We start from the raw sequence: 20,840 nt of genomic DNA, 5'->3' as shown, positions 1-20,840 counted from the left end.
TCCTATATTAAAAGTGCATTTATTTTCGATAAACTTTAAACTCTAGAAGTATATTTATTTTGGGACGGGGAATCCGCACAACTATAAACTGCATGCTTGAACTATATAAAATTAAACTATTGAGGTGCAAACAAGAAGCAATCGGGAAGAAGCGGGGAGCAGGTTCAGTTAATTAGGAGTAACAGACAACTGGCCCCTGAAACCAGGAGGAAGCAATGCATAATGGAGGCAAGGCAAGCACATGGCAGCAAGCATGCATCGGTGATTCAGTGCATGGAAGCTAGCAGCCAACCATGCAGTGCAGGCACGTCCGTGGCACAACTGAGGAATATGGGTATTGGCCTATTGGGTGGGCGAAAAAGATGACCTACGCCTCAACTAAATCTACCTCTGCCTATCTACAACATGCCTAGCTAGCTAGGTTAACCCCAGGTCAGTTGGGATGTGACACTTGTATTAACATATGCTAATCGATCAATCATCAATCATCACTCCCTAGGTAGCAATGCTTGTTTGCTTCAGATATATAATCTTGTTCCTGCATGTACGTGCAGCACAGGCTGTGACTTGGACGGATATGTAGGTGCCGATCAGCATGTGTAGTAGATGCTAGCAAAGTATATATTAAAGGTATTTGGAGTCGTTTTCATTGCCCTGCTAGGCTGCTACTGCAGCACTAATTACGTTAGTAGGAAAGCAGCAGGGTTTAGCTGCTGCACGGGAAGCTGATCGATGAGGTCACATTGGAAGGAGAGTAGCCGTGCCCTCATCGCTACAACCTTTAGCTACATTGCTTTCAGAGGAGTAAGCAACAAGGCCCAGGCTAGAGGGGTTAGGCTATCCGCACTCGTTCACTTCTATTTCTATTTCTAAAAAGGAATATTCTATCCTAGTCATCGAGATTCTCTACTCTATATCTATTTTTCCGCACCATATTATCTCTATCATATACTCTATACTCACTATTCCATATTTTATTCTCCTCTTTCCCCCTTTCTCTCCCACCAACTCTCTTTCTCTCTCCACGCTACAGTGCTGCTACAGTGTTTAGCGTGGCTCTCCCCCCTGCGCTGTCTGTGACGCTTTCCTGTGCGGCCGGTACGCTACCGCGCGCGTTGTAGACGTGCGGGCACGTGGTACGTCACTGCTAGCGTACCGGCCGCTTTAGCGGTCTGCGGTGCGGACAGCCTTACAGTACGTAGGTTGATGGGTTGTTGTTTGCTGCTGGCTTCATGCAGTCAGACCCGGAGAGCTCTGAGCCCAATCTATCTAGCACTGCTACCTCATCTCCAGCATTAGACCACGCACGAGTACTACGGAGCATATCAGTTCCCAGACTGTAAAAGGGGTTGTGCAGACTGACGTGAGATTCAGACGACGTTGGCCTAAGGCAGGGCAGGACTCGCATGCTACACTGCATTTCGTCGATTTTTAGGGAGGCTTAATTAGCAGCTCTTTTTTCTTCGGTGAATAGAATCAGTTATTACTAGTTCGTCGCGAATGCATTTCTTGGTAGTTGGTACCCACATTTTAAAACATAAATTTGATGTGCACCTCCATCTTCTAGAATGTAGAAAAAAAGCAAGGGTCGTTTGTCAATGTATGTACATGTGGCAGTGTTTACAGTTTATTAGTAGTGGGCCGGATTCTGGGCTTTTATGTTTCTGGTGCCCATTGCAGGCCGAGCAGCTGCAACAGCGCTAGGCCTCAATGGCGGCCCCGACCATGCTTGGCGAGCCCAGCTCACCAGTAGATCCAAAGTCTGGATGTGGCCCATTTATCCCATCGTTCTTCTTCGTCACGGCCGAGCTGATGAGCATTGAGCAATTAAGTTCAGCAGAGTTTTCACTCCCCCTCTCAATCAAAAAGAAAAAGACATGACTTTCCCTTGGTAATAATGGTAACAAATCAACGTACTATTTCCTACAGGAGAAAAGAATTCAAGAGGGACATTGAGAAGACTTCCACGTGGCACAAGAAATGCAAATACCTTCTGGTGGCAAAAGAGGATTAGAGCAGTTGTTGGACGAGGAATTGGAGGTACACAGGAAGGTTAGGCTGAGTCTAGGAGAGGTAACAGAGATGCCATCTGACATAAAGGTGGGATTGCTTTGCCAATCCCGCCAAGAAAAATGAGGCTGATAAGTTGGAACTGCCGGGGATTGGGGAATGGCCCAGCAGTTCGTGGACTTCTGGATGTCCAGAAGAGGGAGGCCCTAGATATCATTTTTTTTGTCAGAGACAAAACATGACAGGAAATGGATGGAATGGTTTCGTTGGAAGTTGGAGAAGCCAAATATGGTGGCAAAAAGTAGCAACGGTGCAAGTGGAGGCTTGGCTCTTTTTTGGAGGAGGGATACTGATGTTACAGTAAAGAGTATGTCAAAGTATCATATTGATGTGGTGATCAAAGAGGACGGATGGAAATAGAGATTTACAGGCATATATGGAGAATCAAGAAATGAAGAGAAGGAAAATACATGGGGACTACTACGACTGTTGAAGAAGGAAAATAACTTACCATGGTTGTGTTGTGGTGATTTTAACGAGATTTTGTTCAATTATGAGGAGGGAGGGCCCCCAAGGGTGAAAGATGTATGGAGGATTTTCGTAAGGCACTAGAAGACTGTGACCTCCATGATTTGGGATTTATGGGAGATCCGTTTACTTGGAGAAACAACCGCCATGTAGCAGCAAGTTACAAAAGGGAAAGATTGGACCGGGTGGTGGCTATCAGTGCTTGGCGTAATAATTTTCCCTTGGTTAAGGTGATTGAAAGTGTTGGGTTCATAGACCTGGAGTCTCTAATGGGCCCGCTTCCCAGCAAAAGCTCGGCCCGGTAGACGGCATCACGAATGACGCGCAACTCCTGGGCCGGCCTATATACCTAACGATAGTCCGGAAGAGCGATCCAGTCTCCGACTAGAAGGCCTGGCCAAGGAGGGGACGACGCTCGCTGCCGACTCTGACCCACCTCTCCGACCGGAAGGCCTAGACAAGGAGGGGACGACACTCGCTTCCGACTCCGACCCGCCTCTTCAACCGGAAGGCCTGGCCAAGGAGGGAACGACGCTCGCTTTCGACTCCGACCCACCTCTCCAACCAGAAGGCTTGGCCAAGGAGGGGACGACGCTCGCTTTTGACTTCGACCCGCTTCTCCGACCGGGAATACACCGAACCTCTGCTTACGGCTCTGCTTCAACTGGCGCGGTCAGAGACAACTGGGAACGACCAGCCGGGGACGCCCGCTCGGTGAGGACCCAAGAAATCAGGCGGAGCAAATAAGGTAAGGCACTCAAGTCAACCGCAATACCGAGGACCGTACCCTGCACACCTACAGGACAGTACTATCAGTCCATGCCAGAAGGGTACTTTACAGCCTTCCAGACATGTCAGAACACAAACAGTGTTGTAGGCGCCAACATTTGTCCTATAGTATGGTAGGCATCGACATTTACCATACCAAAAGAACACGATGGAGCCTGCCATATGCATCTAGGCGTCAACAATATTGTGGGCGCCGACAAACTATCTTGTACCCAACGGCGTGGGCAACAAGACTAGGGCACACACACACACACACACTCTCTTTTGAACTTGTAAGGCCGTTCCCTTTATCTATAAAAGGGGATGCGCTCTCTCCCAACAAAAGACGCATCATTCCGAGTCCCTCTCTGCTAGCTTTAGATATTCTGAGCACTCGAACATCTTCACAGCTCTAGAACTCTAAAGCTACACAGAGCACATGTTCCAACACTCAGCGCACGTAGGGGCTCCCATCACTCTCGGCCCTTCAGTCCAGAGTCCGACCGAACCTCTAACACCCCCATCTTATTCCCACTCGTTTGTAACCCCACAACAAACTTTGAGCACCTAGGCTCAGGAATAAAGTCATCGACCAACTCAAACTGGACGTAGGGCACATTGCCTAAACCAGTATAAACCCTGTGTCATTGAGTGCTAGGCCATATCCGATCACAACATATAGCAAAACTACAAATATTTATGTGTTGGTCACTTTTCGCACCGACAGTTGGCGCTGTTCGTGGGGAAGACGCCGTATGTTCACGCTTTTGGTCATCGGATGGCCCACCTTTCGGCCATCTTTGTCATGGCGGGCTCAAGCGATACGACCTCCTTCGGCTCACTAGAGTTTTCCACACTCCCACCTGTTGGGATGTGGGTTCCTCTCGTCTTTGAGCCATCCTAGACCTTCCTCTTTGAAAACCTAGACTTCATCACCGACCGGCTTGGCATGCTTCACCTCCGTGAGGAGGCACTTGTCCCTTCGACGGGCGCTGGGACACCCGGTGACCTCAACGACGAGACACCTGCACTTCGCTCTGAGCCCACACTGGTCTCAAACCCCACTGTGAGTAACGTACATATTGTTCATTACTCGCTATTTAATATCTTCCGCTAACTCTCCGGAGGAACCCCGTTGTCCCCACCGCAACCGCCATGCAACCAGTTCCCCTATGGCCTCGCATCCCCCGTGGACGCGTATGCACGGGGGCTCTGAAAGATGCGGACGCCGCCCCCTCTCACATCTGAATTCGTGGGGATGGCGGGCTATGCTCTTGCTTGTTTCCATGACCTCATGGATGATGAGGTAGAAAGTGACAGCTCTAACATCGATGACATTGTGGCACCTAGCCACCCTCTGTCCTAGGAATGCGCTATGGCGGACGCTTCAGGATAGCCAACGGTGGTAGTAGAGTCCCTATAGACTCACACACCTCTAGACCCTCATGCGGAGGCCCTCGCGCGTGCATAGGAGGACAGCGAGGAGCTACGACAGAGGTGGTAGAGCTAGCTTCCACCAACGCCATCGCGCTCAGCACAGCACGCTGCGCCACGCGCACATAACCCAGCGAGCGATGCTCAGGGTCGCGCCCGCCAGGTCTAGCGCAACATCATTGATAGGGGGAACAATCCTCCACTGTTTGCTCAGGCTGGCTAGAACATCGCTGATGCAGCAATGCTTCTACGCGGCCTTCTAGAGCCTGCCGACCCCTAGGAGCAGGCGATCCACCGAAACCTCCAGGCGCTAGTGGAAACCTCCTCTGTTCAACAGGAGGAGAGCTCCACGTCGCGACACCGACTCATGGCCTCTCTCCCCACCTGGGGAATGGGGGCACACCAGTCGAATCGCTCCATTCGCTCACCACTACAGTCATCGGGCATGGAACAGGAGGCCACAGCTGCACCATAGCCTGACCTGGCTCCTGCTCCACACCAACCATCTATGCGCGAATGGCTCGGGCCAAACTGAGACACTCGCAGCATCATCAACAATTGACATCAAGCTCGATGTGATGATGACGTCCAGCAAGGGGTGGTGAGAACAGGTGGCATGGGCCCTGGCCGGACCATCGAGGGGAGCGGGGAAACGCGCCCCAGGCATGGTCGCCGACCAGACGATCAGAGTCCCAACCCAGATGGCTCGGGATCATAGGCCTTTGGCCATCGCATCCAAAGAGCGCCGTTCCCACAGTGCTTCCGACCACTTTCCAACATCGCCAAATACACCGAGGAAAACAAATCCCAGTATATGGCTCGAAGACTTCTGGCTCGCCTGCCGAGCCAGAGGAGTGGATGATGACCACTTCATCATTCAATACCTCCCCATCTATGTGGGGGAGCATGTTCGAGCATGGCTCGAATTCCTCCCACCTGACAGCATCCACGACTGGGTGGATCCTAAGAAGATCTTCATCGGGAATTTCCAGGGGACGTATGTCTGCCTTGGGAATTCCTGGGACCTCAAGAGCTGCCAGCAGGAGCTCAATGAGTCCCTACAGAATTACATCTGTAGGTTCTCAAAATGATGCAACTCTCTTCCTGATGCCGTTGATGTGGACATCATTGGCGTGTTCCTCTCTGGGACAACTTGTGAGTCCTTGATCCACAATCTCGGCTGTCTAAAGCCCCATGCCACCCGTGACCCACTTGATGTCACCATGAACCATGCCTCTAGCGAGGAGGCGGTCGAAGCGGTCTTTAGTGGAGGCCAGGACAAGGACAAGGCCAAGCGTGAGGACCAAGACGAGGGCCCCTCCACACAAAGGGGCAAAAAGACCAAGGATCAGTGCCGACCGGCCAACTCCGCTTTAGTCGTCGAGGCCGATTGCGTGGGCAAGCAGCCCCAGCAGGGCCAGCCTGACCACTTCGACAAGCTCATGGAGAGTCCATGCACCAACCATGCCTACCCCATCAAGCACCTCTACAAGGACTGCAAACTCCTCAAGCGCTTTCTACGACAGGCCGGTGGACTGAAAGTGGGAAAGGACAAGGAGGCAACGGCCAAGATAGGAGGCATGGCAGGCAAGGATAGGGATGACTTTCCTCATCTTGAGGAATGCCTCATGATCTTTAGGGGATCTGATGCCATCTACTCCAAGCGCCAGCACAAAGTGCACTATAGAGAGGCATGCGTCGCCAAAACGGTCATCCCCTCCTTCCTTAACTAGTCAGAATCTCTTATCACTTTTGATCAGAGGGACCATCCTTCCCACGTCACCAAACTAGGTCGCTACCCGCTCATCATCGACCCCATTGTCTATAAGAAGCGCCTCACCAAGGTGCTGATGGACAGAGGCAACAGCCTCAACATCCTCTATGTCGAAACCCTCGATGCCATGCACATCCCCTAGTCGGAGCTCTGCCCAGTGAGCTCTCCCTTCCACGGCATGATTCTAGGGACATAGGCATACCCGATCAGGCAGATTGACCTGCCCATCACATTTGGCGACTGAGCCAACTTCTGCTCGGAGGTCCTCACCTTCGAGGCGGTGGACTTTCTAGGGTCCTACCATGTCATCTTGGGGCGGCCATGCTACACCAAGTTCATGGTGATCCCCAACTACACCTACCTCATGTTGAAGATGTCGGGACCGAACAGCATCATCACTGTGGGTAGCACCTTTTCGCATGGCTACATGTGTGACCATGAGCATTATGAGCTCGCTACTGCCATCATCAACTTAGGTGAGCTCCCTTAGCTCAGAGAATCATCAACCCCAGTAGTCCTGGACTACAACAAGTCAACCTCCTCGACTGCCTTCCGCCCACTTGAGGAAACTAAGGCGATGGGGATCGACAACACCGACCCAACCAAGACAGTGTGGATCAGGACCCAGCTCCTAGCCAAATAGGAATGCGAGCTCACTGACTTACTATGCACTAATTGTGATGTCTTCGCATGGAAACCTTCGGACATGTCAGGCATACCATGGGAGGTCGCCGAGCATGCATTACGCCTCGTCTCGGGCTCAAAGCCCACCAAGCAATGCCTGCATTGCTTTGACGATGAGAGGCGCAGGGCCATAAGCGAGGAGGTCGCCAAACTCCTAGCAGCTAGATTCATCAAGGAGGTATACCACTCTGACTAGCTTGCCAATCCTATTCTTGTTAAAAAGAAGACCAAGAAATGGAGAATATGAATTGATTATACTGGTCTCAACAAGGTGTGCCCAAAGGACCATTTTCCTTCGCCACGCATAGACTAGATAGTTGACTCTACCTCAGGATACGAAATCCTCTCCTTTTTGGATGCCTACTCAGGCTATCACTAGATCACGATGAAAGAGTCCGACCAGCTCGCAACCTCATTCATCACCCTATATGGTTTGTACTGTTACATAACGGTGCCTTTTGGTCTAAAGAACACTGGCGCCACCTATCAACGGGGAGAACCCCTCCTCCTCTATGTCGCAGCAAGCAACCATGTGGTGAGCGCTGCCCTAGTCATCAAAAGGGAGGAGCTATGACAACACCTTAAGGTCCAACGACCCATATACTTCGTCGAGGAGGTACTCACCGATGCTAAGGTTTGATACCCCTAGGTGCAGAAACTTCTATATGCCGTGCTGATGGCGACCCAAAAGCTCCTACACTACTTCACCGACCATGAAGTCTTGATCGTCACTTCATACCCACTGGGAGACATCATCCGCAACCACGACACCGTGGGATGAATCTCCAAGTGGGCACTCAAGCTGATGGGCCATGACATCAGGTATATCCTCCACACGGCTGTTAAGTCTCAGGCTCTCGCAGACTTTGTCACCGAGTGGATGGAGGTCCAACTCCTGACCCCAGCCATCATCCACTAGTATTGGATGATGTACTTTGATGGGTCCGTAATGGCACCTGGCTTAGGGGCTAGAGTGGTTATGATCTCCCCAGATGGGAGCAGGCTCCGCTACGCGATCTGCTTCTATTTTTCAGCCTCAAACAACGCCGCAGAATATGAGGCCCTCATCAATGGATTGCGCATCACCATTGAGCTCAGCACTACATGGCTGTACGTCCGCAGCGACTTGGAGTTGGTCATTGACCAAGTCATGAAGGAGTCCTCTTGCAAAAGTCCCCTCATGGCAGCATACTGCCAGGAGGTGCGCAAGCTCGAGAGCAAATTCTAAGGGATCGAACTACATCATGTCCCCCGAAAGGACAACGATGCCGCCGATTTTCTCGCAAAATTAGCTGCCAGGCGGGTTCTGTCTCTAGATGGGGTCTTCATCAATGACCTTCTCGTCCGCTCGCATCCTAGAAGGCCTGATCTAGACACACCCAACACCAACCTAGCACTCAAGGGCTCCGACCTTGGTGCCTCCATGACAACATCGCTCGTCGTCGTTGCTGTTGTAGCACTTGATCAAGCCAACTGGCGAGCTCCGCTACTTGCCTAGCTCCTCGAGGAGATTCTCCCACCCAAAAGGACTGAAGCACGATGGATCACTCGACAAGCCAAGATGTTCATCACATTTGATAACAAACTTTACAAGCAAAGTCCATCAGGAATACTCATGAAGTGCATCCCTACAAACCAAGGGAAACAGCTCCTCCTCAAGGTCCATGCCAGAATCTGCGAACATCACGTTGCCCCGAGGTCATTGGTTGGAAAAGCCTTTCGCTAAGGTTTTTACTAGCCTACCACGCTATGAGATGCAGAGAAGGTCGTCCGTAGGTGTGAGGGATGCTAGTTCTACGCTCGCTAAACTCATTTGTCGGCACAGGAGCTCCAAACCATCCCTATCACCTGGCCATTCGTGGTCTGGGGCCTTGACATGGTAGGACCTCTCAAAAAGGGCTCAGGCAGCTTCACTCACCTACTCATAGCAGTGGACAAATTCACCAAGTGGATAGAGGCGAAGCCCATCACAAACATTCACTCAGAAGAGGCGGTCAAGTTCTTCCTTGACATCATCTACTGTTTTGGTGTTTCTAACTATATCATCATTGACCATGGAACTAACTTCATCGGGAAGAAGTTCTTGGACTTCTATGATGGATACGGTATCAGGATCGACTGGGCCTCGGTCAGACATCCACGTACTAATGATTAGGTCAAGCGGGCCAATGTCATGGTCCTCTAAGGACTCAAGCCATGCATCTTCGACCGACTCAATAAGTACGCTAGGCGATGGGTTGTAGAGGTCCCTACAATCCTCTAGAGCCTGAGAATGACCCCAAACCGATCCACTGGGTTCACACCCTTCTTCCTGGCCTACGGAGCTGAAGCAGTGTTGTCCTCTAACCTCAATCACGGCGCCCCAAGAGTGAAGGCCTTCAACCAAGACCAAGCCACGGAGGCTCAGCAGGACATGATCGACCTGCTTAAGGAGGCTCGTGAGACAACCATCATCCGCTCTGCTCGCTACTAGCAAACTCTCTGTAGGTACCATGAAAGAAAAATCAGAGGGAGGATCCTCAAGGTCGGAGACCTTGTGCTTCGAAGAACCCAATCAACCAAGGAGAAACATAAACTCTCTCCACCATAGGAAGGTCCCTATATGGTGATCGATGTGATCCGACCTGGTGCCTACCGACTGAAGGACGACAACAGCAATGTTCTCACCAACACTTGGAATATCAAACAGTAACGTCATTTCTTCCCCTAAAACTTGATCTTATCATTTTTCTTCATTCAACGTTTGCTCCTACAAGCACCCCCATCCCAAGCACTCTTGGCCTGGGTTGCTCGGGGGCTCCACGAGGGTGCGATACCACCTCTCTTTTTTACTATCATATAGTAAATACTTTTCACCCGAATGAAAGGGTAGTCCATTCCTTTAATTACCCTATGTAACTTTGTTTTAAACTCCCGACCGATCACACCCCACCATGACCTACAGTTATGAGCAGCTGAGCCTTACGGGCCATGCTCGGGTTCTTAAGGTTGTAACCTATGGGTCAAACGGACAGGTGTGAAAAAGAAAGGATAAAAACAAAGCTATGCTAGGATAAAAACAAAGAATGGATGTGACATGCTTCCCCTTATAAATGATCCCATCACAAAACAAAACTGAAGTATTCATGAATACAAAAAAAATGTTCACACAGGGGCTCCCCCATGAACTTATCCTTTACATGTACTAACTGTTTCCACCCTAAACTCTATTGTGGCCACCCAACGGCATCGGCTGATGGCTCAGTCGACGAGGATAAGGGTTGCTCGCCTTCTGATAGGACAACATTCGGCTCGATCGAAGGCGGGACGACGCTCGCTCCCGACCCGGTCTCCACTCCATCCATTGGTTGGATGACGTCTTCTTGGGGCATGCCTTCAGCCACGCTCGAACAGCGAGCCTCCATCACCCACTGCGTGGAGACTTACTCGGCAACCATCTATGCGCATGGCACCAAGCTCTCCTGGAGCGCATGGATGGCATCCGTGCTCCAGCCATTGGTGTACCCTCTGCAGATGGCGGCGAAGTCCAGGTCCAGGTGGTGCGTTGCCACTGAGGTTAGCAACCCCGAGTCCCGTAGAACATCTCATCGAAGATGAGCGCCTGAACCTTGTTCAGGACCTTCACCAGCTGGACAGTGGGCATGCTGGTGCTCAGCGCTGACCCAAACACCTTAGAAACAACCACCTGGGTGATGTTGCAGATCTGGTCGAGCTCCCCCTCAAGAGCATGTTGCTCTTCAAGGGACTTGGCTAGCGCCTCCACGCTTCGACCGATCACCACCTTAGCTGTCTCTAGCTCCCGCTCCAGGGAACCAACTTTTTCGTCCAGTTTTGAAAAAAATAAGACGACAAGCTCAGAAGCAAGGGAAAGGAAAAACCAAGACATCAACCAATGGCAGAATAGATACATACTGAGGTGGGTGCCTTCAAGGATGGAGAGCCCTTCCTCTTGCTGGGTGACCTTCTTGAGCAGTCAGGCGTTCGACTCCTCCACCCCAAGCACCTGCCCTTAGAGCGCAAGCACTTCTCGATCAGCCTCCGACCAGGCCTTCCATTCCATTTCTAGTGTCTCCAAGGACTTCAGGAGCACCGCCTCAGTCTTCACCAGGTGGACCTTCACTGTGTCGAGATCTCGCTCGGCAGAAGTCACCCATTCCACCACAAGCAGTTCCGTCGCTCGCGCTTGCGTTGCCTCGGCCGCCCGGTCTTGGGACTCATGGTGAGTGGATTCTGGCTAGCGCTCAAGCTCGTCGACTCGCTATGACATCACGGCTTCCTTCTCCATTTGACCGTGTTCCTCCCAAAGTAAACAGGACTTGCGGACCGACTTCGCCCCTAACTCCTTTAAAGTGAGAAGCAATCACGCTGAGACAACCAGTGGAAGACCAAGGAGTTGAGGATGAACACTAAAAACACAGAAGGCTTACCTTGGCAATGCATGGCAGGTCAACTAAGACCACCTGGTTGACGAGCTCAACTTGCTCCAAGGCCTCCTTGAGCTTCGCCTTTGTTTGGGCGAGGTCATACTCCATCAATAGTCCTCTCTCCTCTAGGAAGTGCTAGAGTGCCACCTCCTCCTCGTTGCGAAGCATGAACTAAGCCTTCCTTGGGTCACCAGGGTAGGGCCACACCAGCTTACGGGTCACCTCCAACCCACTGGAAGATCCAACCACTGCAACATCGTGCGATGACCAGACCATCGCTAGCTCCAGCGACGACAGGATGGCCGGTGGCTCCACCCTGGCTCCTACCTCACCAGAGCAGGGGATCTCCACTATCTTGACTCCAAGGCCTATCGGTGGATGTTCTGCCTCCAGCCAGGCCACATCTCCTCCTGACCCCTCTAGCTTTGACTAGGAGGGCGAGCCGTGTGTTCCTCCACCGAGTGAGGCAGGGAGCCTAGTCTCCCTCCTCCCTTCCACCATGGCTACTGGGGGAGCAATCACAAGGGTCACCTCTGACCCAACCTCCGCCATCACCATGGGGATCGCTGCCCTCATCGCCGCTGCCGTCGTCGCCATACTCATGACCAATCAGGAGGGCACAACCCCCCAGAAGGGAAGGTTGCACCCCCGCCAGTCTGCTTTCCCTGCTGCTCATCGTGACTCACTGTAGGCTGGGCCTCCACTCCTTCTACATGGGAGGTGGGGCGATGCCTAGTACCATTAGTCCCTGGCCACTATAAATAAAGTATAGGTCAGTCACGCTCAAAGAACTCAACTGTGAGATCAAAAAGGAACAAAGATGCATACCTAGATGAAAGCGGTAGGGCCCTGAAGCCCTGACCCACTGGCAACGAGCCCACCGAACGAGGACCGCTCATGGGTCATGACCTGTGCCCCCCCACATCAATCGAGGGAGGTGCTGACCTGGCCGGTTCCTGATTAGCCCGCGAGTTGCTGCGACCGCCGGCTCATGGGGCACCTACCGGGGCATCTCCCCGTTGTGGGTCGTGCACACACACCGACCCCAAAGATGTGGGGGTATGAGCATGCTCCTCCAACTGGTCGGCATGCCCCACCATGCTCAGAACAGGGGGGCGAAGCCAACGATGCCTCTGAAGGGTGCGGCGCCTGCGCCTGCTTCGCCTCTCGCTCGATGGCGACGTTTGAGCTCGCGACGTGCTTCCTTGATGTGGGAATGTCACCATGCCTCTCCGCATCCTGTTCGCCGCTGATAGACGCAGCAGCAGGCGCACGATGCTCCACCGAGGTTGTGATGACACCCCTGTCTCTATCATCCTCGGAGGTGCTCACGTCACCACCCATCTCCATGGGCTCCTCTAACTTGAGCTCCACCTCACGTTGCTCTAGTTTTCACTGGCCCGCACCCACTGGGCGATCTCCTTCTCCTTCTCATGCCTCCTCCGAGCCTTCTTAGCTCTCTTCTTCTTTTTGGCAACCGCTGCCTCTTTTAGAGCGGCTTGCCAAGCTGCACACTCTGGCCCCCTTGGAAGATGCGGCTAGGACTTGTAACCGGTGAGTACCTACAAAATGGACAACTCGAAGTCAAAACAAAGGAGAGCAAGAGAAAAAAGGTCATAGAATAAGGAGAGGGGAGCATACCAGAGTGGACAACTTTGCGGCGTGGAGGGGTTCGGGATTTCCTTCAAGGGACTCCTTTTCCCTTAGTTGCCGCACCTGGTCGAGTCGGTTCCAGACCTCATCCTTCACCAGCTCCTTTGGCAATGCACGGTCGGGATCTGTTGGGCCACAGTAGTTCCACATCGGCTACCTCCTCTCCGCCAGTGGGGTGACATGATGGCGGAAGAAGGTGTGAAACACCCACACCCCATCGAGGCCATGTTGCACCAACTTCTAGAACTCCACCTCGACGACCTCTAGCTTGTTCTGCTGACTGGAGGGACCCCATTATCAACTCTCCCGCCTCTCCGGCCTTCTTTTGGTGAATGGCAGGAATGGCGCCTCTGTTGGGTTCCTAATGTAGAACCACTCCCCAATCCACCCCCGATTGGAGCTACAGGGGGAGTACGTGGGGTAGGAGCCCGATAGCCTTGGCTTCTTCTACAAGGCGAAGCCCCCAACTAGCGTGGTCCTAGGTCGCTTCCCCTCCAATAGGGCTCGCCCAATGAGGATTCGTCGAAATAGATCCACGTGTGGCTCCATCCCGAGGAAGGCCTCATAGATGGTGACAAAACTAGCAATGTGCAGCACCCTAGTTGGATTGAGATGCTGTAGCTCTAGGCCCCACTCATTGAGGAGCCCGCGCAAGAACCAGTGCATGGGATATTCTAGCTCGTGCTCATGGAAGGTGAGGAAGGAGACAACCTCATCGGCCCAAGGTCAAGGAACGGCTTCCCCTAGCGCTAGAGCCCTCTAGTGCACCACCTCCTTTGACGAAAGTAGCCCCTTCTCGGTGAAGGCGACCAGCATCGCCTCATCTACGTTGGATGGCCTCCAGTTCGATATTGTGCTTCAGACTCACGAATGGATCTGTGAGTTCTCCTCTCCCTCACTTTACCCTCTTTCTCCTAGGAACCGCCGTAGCACATGAATGCACTTATTGAGAAGGAAGAAGGAGGAGAGGTGGCAGATGGAGAATGGCAAAGGAATGGGACGAAAACCCTCTCCATTCCCCTATTTAAATGCGAATAGGCAAGCGATGGGCCGTGTCCTGACTGATGGGATGCATCCTACCCAACGAAACATCACCTGATTAAGGCAGGACGTGGACTGGGTTGGCCCACCACTACCACAACCTAGGCACTAGAAACGAGGCGCAACCGCATGCAAACGACCCTCCACTTTCCTAGGTAGGGTTTGGAAGGGCCCACCTATAGGATTTCCATTGAGGAGAGACCAACGGGCTACCTGAGTCGATTAGATGACTCAGGCAACTATCGAGAGATAGGTAAGGGGCAGTGGGATGCCCCATGCGGGCTACGCCAACTCCATCATGAATGATAGACATGGATCCCATTTGGACATATCCAAGAAGAGCTCCTCAAACTCATCACTCAAGTCATCAAGGTAGCTTTACCAAACATTCTTACTTTATTTTCTGATGCATGATCATTCATTCATCCATTCTCATAACATGCATTCACACATTCATTCATACAATCATTCATTCATCCCATACATCCAAAGTATTGCATATGGAATTAATGCATCACAATGCTTTGTGTTGCGTCATGAAGCGATAGTTGCCTCATTCAACATAAGCAATGACCGACTAGGGTAAGAAGGCCAGCCCATGAAGGGCTCAAGGCCGCCTCACGTCAAATAGAGCCAGGGGAGAAAAAGCAGATGAGCCTCACCGAGTGCGTCACTTGAGCCTTCGAAGCAACCGACGTTAGCTCAGCTCCTCTGGTTGTGGAAACCATAGATGGGGTAATGCATGGATCTAGACCAACCCCTACTGAACCTAATGGGGCTTAGGAGCTCAGGTCACCCAACACCAACTTAGGAAATCAACTGACCACACAGGTCATGGGTGGGACAAACACGAGCAAACACCCTAAACGGCAGAAACACAGGAGTCTACGACCCCAGGAAAGAGTACCAAGATACTCAGCCTCCAACCCACTCACCAGTCAGACGCAGGCTCGGGGCCTACACCCACCGAGTGCGCTCACGCGTACCCACTAGCAAGTCAAAAAATCTCCCAAATGATTCTACCCAAATCGCCTGGGGGTTTGGGGGCTACACCCACCGGGTGCGCTCGTGTGCACCCACTAGCAAAACAAAAAATCCCCTAGACAATTCTACCCGAATCGACTAGGGGATCGGGGGCTCCTATCGAGTTCATAAACCTAGGGTCCATAATGGGCCTACTTCCTAGGAAAAGCTCCGTCCGACAGATGACATTACGAAAGACGCACAACTCCTAGGCTGGCCCAAATACCTAACGACAGGCCAAAAGAGCGATCCAGTCTCCGACCGAAAGGCTTGGCCAAGGAGGGGACGATGCTCATTGTCGACTCTAACCCACCTCTCTGACCAGAAGGCCTAGACAAGGAGGGGACGACTCTCGCTTCTGACTCCAACCTGCCTCTCCGACTAGAAGGCCTGGCCAAGGAGGGAATAACGCTCGCTTCTGACTCTAACCCGCCTCTCTGACTGAAAGGCCTAGCCATAGAGGGGATGATGCTCGCTTCTGAGTCTGACCCGCTTCTCTGACCGAGAATACACCAAACCTCTGCTTTTTGCACCGACAGTTGGCACCGTCCGTAGGGCACGTTGCCTAAACTAGTATAAACCCTGTGTCATTGAGTGCTAGGCCACATTTGATCACAACGTATGACAAAACTACAAATATTTACATGTTGGTCACTTTTTGCATCGACAGTTGGCGTCATCCATGGGGAAGATGTCGTATGTTCACACTTTTGGTCATTGGATGGCCCACCTTTCCGCCATCTTTGTCATGGCAGGCTCAAGCAATACGACTCGCTATAGTTTTCCACACTCCCACCTATTGGGATGTGGGTTCCTCCCATCTTCGAGCCATCCCAGACCTTCCTCTTCGGAAGCCTGGACTTTGTCACTAACTGGCTTGGCGTGCTTCACCTCTGCGAGGAGGCACTTGTCCCTCCGACGGGTGCTAGGACACCCGACGACCTCAATGATGAGACACCTACGCTTCACTCAGAGTCCATGCTAGGCTCAAACCCCACTATGAGTAATGTATATATTGTTAATTAATCGCTATGTAATATCTTCCACCGACTCTTCGAAGGGACCTCATTGTCCCCACTGCAACCGGCATGCAATTGGTTCCCCTATGGCCTCACGTCCCCCGTGGACGCATACACACGAGGGCTCTAAAAGATGCAGATGCTGCCCCCTCTCACATCCGAATTCATGGGGATGGGGGGCTATGCTCCTGTATCTTTCCACAACCTCATGGATGATGAGGTCGAAAGCGATGACTCCAACATTGGCGATGTCATGGCACCTAGCTACCCTCTGTCCTGGGAGTGTGCTATGGTGGATGCTCTAGGAAAGCCAATGGTGGTAGCAGAGTACCTATAGACTCACACCCCTTTGGACCCTCATGTAGAGGCCCTCACGTGTGTGCAGGAGCATGGCGAGGAGCTACAATGAAGGTGTCAGAGCTAGCTGCCACCTACACCGCGCATGCTCGGCGCAACACGCTATGCCATGCACATGTAACCCAGCAAGTGGTGCCTAGGGTTGCGCCCGCTAGGTCTAGCGCAACATCATTGATAGGGGAACGATCCCCCATAGTTCGCTCGGGCTAGCCAGAACATCACCACTGTGGCGATGCTTCTGCGCGGCCTTCCAGAGCCTACCGACCCCTAGGAGCAGGCAATCCACCGAAACCTCCGAGTGCTGGAGGAAACCTCCATTGTTCAACAGGCATAGAGCTCAGCGTCGTGACACCAACTCGTGGCCTCTCTTCCCACCAGGGGAATAGGGGCACACTAGTCGAATCGCTCCATCCATTCACCACTATAGTCGCCCGGTGTGGAACAGGAGGCCACAACTACACCATAGCCTGACCTGGTGCCTGCTCCACACTGACCACCTATGCGTGAATGGCTCAGGCCGAACCGAGACGCTCGCAACATCATTAATAATCAGCGTCAAGCCCAACATGATGACTTCCATCAAGGGGCATTGAGAACAGGCGGCATGGGCCCTAGCCGAACCATCGAGGGGAGTGGGGAAACACACCCTAGGCATGGTCACCAACTAGACGACCAAAGTCCTAGCCCAGACAGCTTGAGACCACGGGCCTTTGGCCATTGTATCTAGAGAGCGCTGTTCCTACAGCGCTTTCGACCACCTTCCAACATTGCCAAATACACTTGGGAAACAAATCCTAGTATATGGCTCAAAGACTTCTGGCTCACCTATTGAGCCAGAGGAGTGGATGATGACCATTTCATCATTCAATACCTCCCCATCTACGTGGGGGAGCATGTTCGAGTGTGGCTCGAATTCCTCCTGCCTAACAGCATCCGTGACTAGACGGATCTCAAGAGGATCTTCATCGGGAATTTCCAGGGGTCATCTATCCACCCTAGGAATTCCTAGGACCTCAAGAGCTACCAGCAGGAGCTGAATGAGTACCTTTGGGATTACATCTGTAGGTTCTCAAAATGATGCAACTCCCTTCCTAATGTCGTTGATGCAGACATCATTAGCATGTTCCTCTCTGGAACAACCTATGAGTCCTTGATCCACAATCTCGGCTATCTGAAGCCCCGTACCACCCGCGACCTGCTCGATGTCGCCACGAACCATGCCTCCAGCGAGGAGGTGGTCAGAGTGGTCTTTAGTGGAGGCTAGGATAAGGGCAAGGCCAAGCACAAGGACCAAGATGAGGGCCCCTCCACACAAAGGGGCAGAAAGAACAAGAAGGATCGGCGCCGACCGACCAACTCCGCTTTGGTTGTCGCGACCGATCGCGCGGGCAAGCAGCCCCACCAGGGCTAGCCTGACCACTTCGACAAGCTCATGGAGAGTCCATGCCCCAACCATGCCTACCCCATCAAGCACCTCTACAAGGACTATGAACTCCTCAAGTGCTTTCTACGATAGGCCGGTAGACTGAAAGAGGGAAAGGGCAAGGAGGTAGCGGCCAAGGGACGAGGCATGGCGGGCAAGGATGGGGAGGACTTTCCTGATCATAAGGAATGCCTCATGATCTTTGCGGGATCTAATGCCATCTACTTCAAGTGCCAGCACAAAGTGCACTATAGAGAGGCATGCATCGTCAAAACGACTGTCCCCTCCTTCCTTAGCTGGTCAGAATCTCTGATCACTTTTGATCAAAGGGACCATCCTTCGCACATCGCCAGACCGGGTCGCTACCCGCTCATCGTTGACCCCACTGTCCGTAGGAAGCACCTCACCAAAGTGCTGATGGATGGAGGCAGTGGCCTCAACATCCTCTACATTGACACCCTCGACCCCATGTGCATCCCTCAGTCAGAGCTCCACCTAGTGAGCTCTCCCTTCCACAGCATGATCCCGGGGACGTAGGCATACCTGATCGGGCAGATTGACCTGCCTGTCATGTTTGGCGACCGAGCCAACTTTCGCTCAGAGGTCATCACCTTTGAGGTGGTGGACTTCCTAGGGTCCTACTACACCATCTTGGGGCGGCCATGCTACACCAAGTTCATGGCAATCCCCAACTACACCTACCTCAAGTTGAAGATGCTGGGACCAAACGACATCATCACTTTGGGTAGCACCTTTTCGCATGAAGTGGTAGTTGCCTCATTCAAGATGAGCAATGACAGACTGGGGTTCGAAGGCCGGCCCGTGAAGGGCTCAAGGCCACCTCGCGTCAAATAGAGCCAAGGGAGAAAATGCAGATGAGCCCCAGCGGCCCTCACCTGGTATGCTCAGAAGTAGATAGGGTAATCTCGACCTTCTCATTTGATCCTAACCTCGATCCATGCCCACAGAATCCCCATCGAGGGGAGGCCAGCGGGCCACCTGAGTCAGTCTCTGGAACGACCCGAGCATTTGCCGGGAGGCAGGTTAAGGAGTAGTGGAATGCCACATGAGGGCTATGCCAACCCCATTACAAATGACGGACCCGGATTCTGCTCGAACGCACCCGTTAGTGAGCTCACCGAGCGTGCACTCAAGCCATCGAGGCAAGCAACGTTAGCTCAGCTCCTCCAGTTGTGAAAACCATGGATGGGGGTAACACATGGAACTAGACAAACCCCTACCGAACGCAATGGGGCTAAGGCACTCAACACCGACTCGAGAAATCAACCGAGTGCGTAGGTCGCGGGCGGGACAAACACGGGTGAACACCTCGAACAGCAAAAACACAGGAGTCTATGACCCCAAGAAAGAGTACTAAGATACTCAGCCTCCAACTAACTCACCAGTCAGATGCAGGCTCAGGGGCTACACCCACCAGGTGCGCTCGCTCGCACCCACTGGCAAGTTGAAAAATCCCCTAGATGATTCTACCCAAATCACCGGGGGGCTCGGGGGCTACACCCACCGAGTGCGCTCATGTGCACCCATTGGCTAAACAAAAAATCCCCTAGATGATTCTGCCTGAATTGCTCGGGGGCTCGGGGGCTCCTATCGAGTTCATAAACCCAGGGTCCCTAATGGGTCTGCTTACTAGCAAAAGCTTGGCTCGGTAGATGGCATTACGAACGACGCGCAACTTCTAGGCTGGCCCAGATACCTAACGACAGGCTAGAAGAGCGATCTAGTCTTTGACCAAAAGGCCTAGCCAAGGAGGGGACGATGCTCACTGCCGACTCTGACCCGCCTCTCCGACCAGAAGGCCAAGACAAAGAGGGGAGGACGCTCGCTTTCGACTCTGACCCGCCTCTCTGACCAGAAGGCCTGACCAAGGAGGGAACGATGCTCGCTTCTGACTCTGACCTACCTCTCTAACCGGAAGGCCTAGCCAAGGAGGGGATGACGCTCGCTTCTGACTGACCCACTTCTTCGACCGGGAATACACCGAACCACTACTTATGGCTCTTCTCCGATCGACGCGGTCGGAGACAACTAGGAATGACCGACCGGGGACGCCTACTCGGTGAGGACCCAAGAAAATAGGCGGAGCAGATAAGGTAAGGCACTCAAGTCAACCATGATACCGAGGACCGTGCCCCACACACCTATAGGATAGTACTGTCAGGCCATGCCAGAAGGGTACTTTGCAGGCTTCTAGACATGTTAGAACACAAATAGTGTTGTAGGCACTGACATTTGTCCTATAGTATGGTAGGCGCCGACATTTGTCATACTAGAAGAACACGATGGAGCCTACCACATGCATCTGGGCGTCAACAGTATTGTGGGCGCCGACAAACTGTCTTGTACCCAGCGATGTGGGCAACAAGACTAGGGCACACACTCTCTCTCTCTCTCTTGAACTTTTAAGGCCATCCCCTTCATCTATAAAAGGGGATGCGCTCTCTCCCAACAAAAGATGCATCATTTTGACTCCCTCTCTGCTAGCTTTAGATATTCTGAGCACTCAAACAGCTTCACAGCTCTAGAACTCTAAAGCTACATAAAGCACACATTCCAACACTTAGCGCACGTAGGGGCTCCCATCACCCTTGGCCCTTTAGTCCAGAGTCCGACCGGACCTCTAACACCCCCATCTTATTCCCACTCATTTGTAACCCCACAGCAAACTTTGAGCACATGGG

At 52.5% G+C, this 20,840-nt stretch overlaps 1 pseudogene; it reads left to right on the top strand.

Annotated features, from left to right (window-relative positions):
* The first annotated feature begins 2,132 nt into the window (after positions 1-2,132).
* LOC136469983 (uncharacterized) overlaps positions 2,133-20,840 on the top strand; it is a 72,165-nt pseudogene continuing 53,457 nt past the window's right edge.

The sequence above is a fragment of the Miscanthus floridulus genome, chromosome 8, assembly GCF_019320115.1.
Source record: "Miscanthus floridulus cultivar M001 chromosome 8, ASM1932011v1, whole genome shotgun sequence".
NCBI classification, from domain to species: Eukaryota; Viridiplantae; Streptophyta; class Magnoliopsida; order Poales; family Poaceae; genus Miscanthus; species Miscanthus floridulus.
This window is presented reverse-complemented; position numbering and strand designations above follow the sequence as displayed.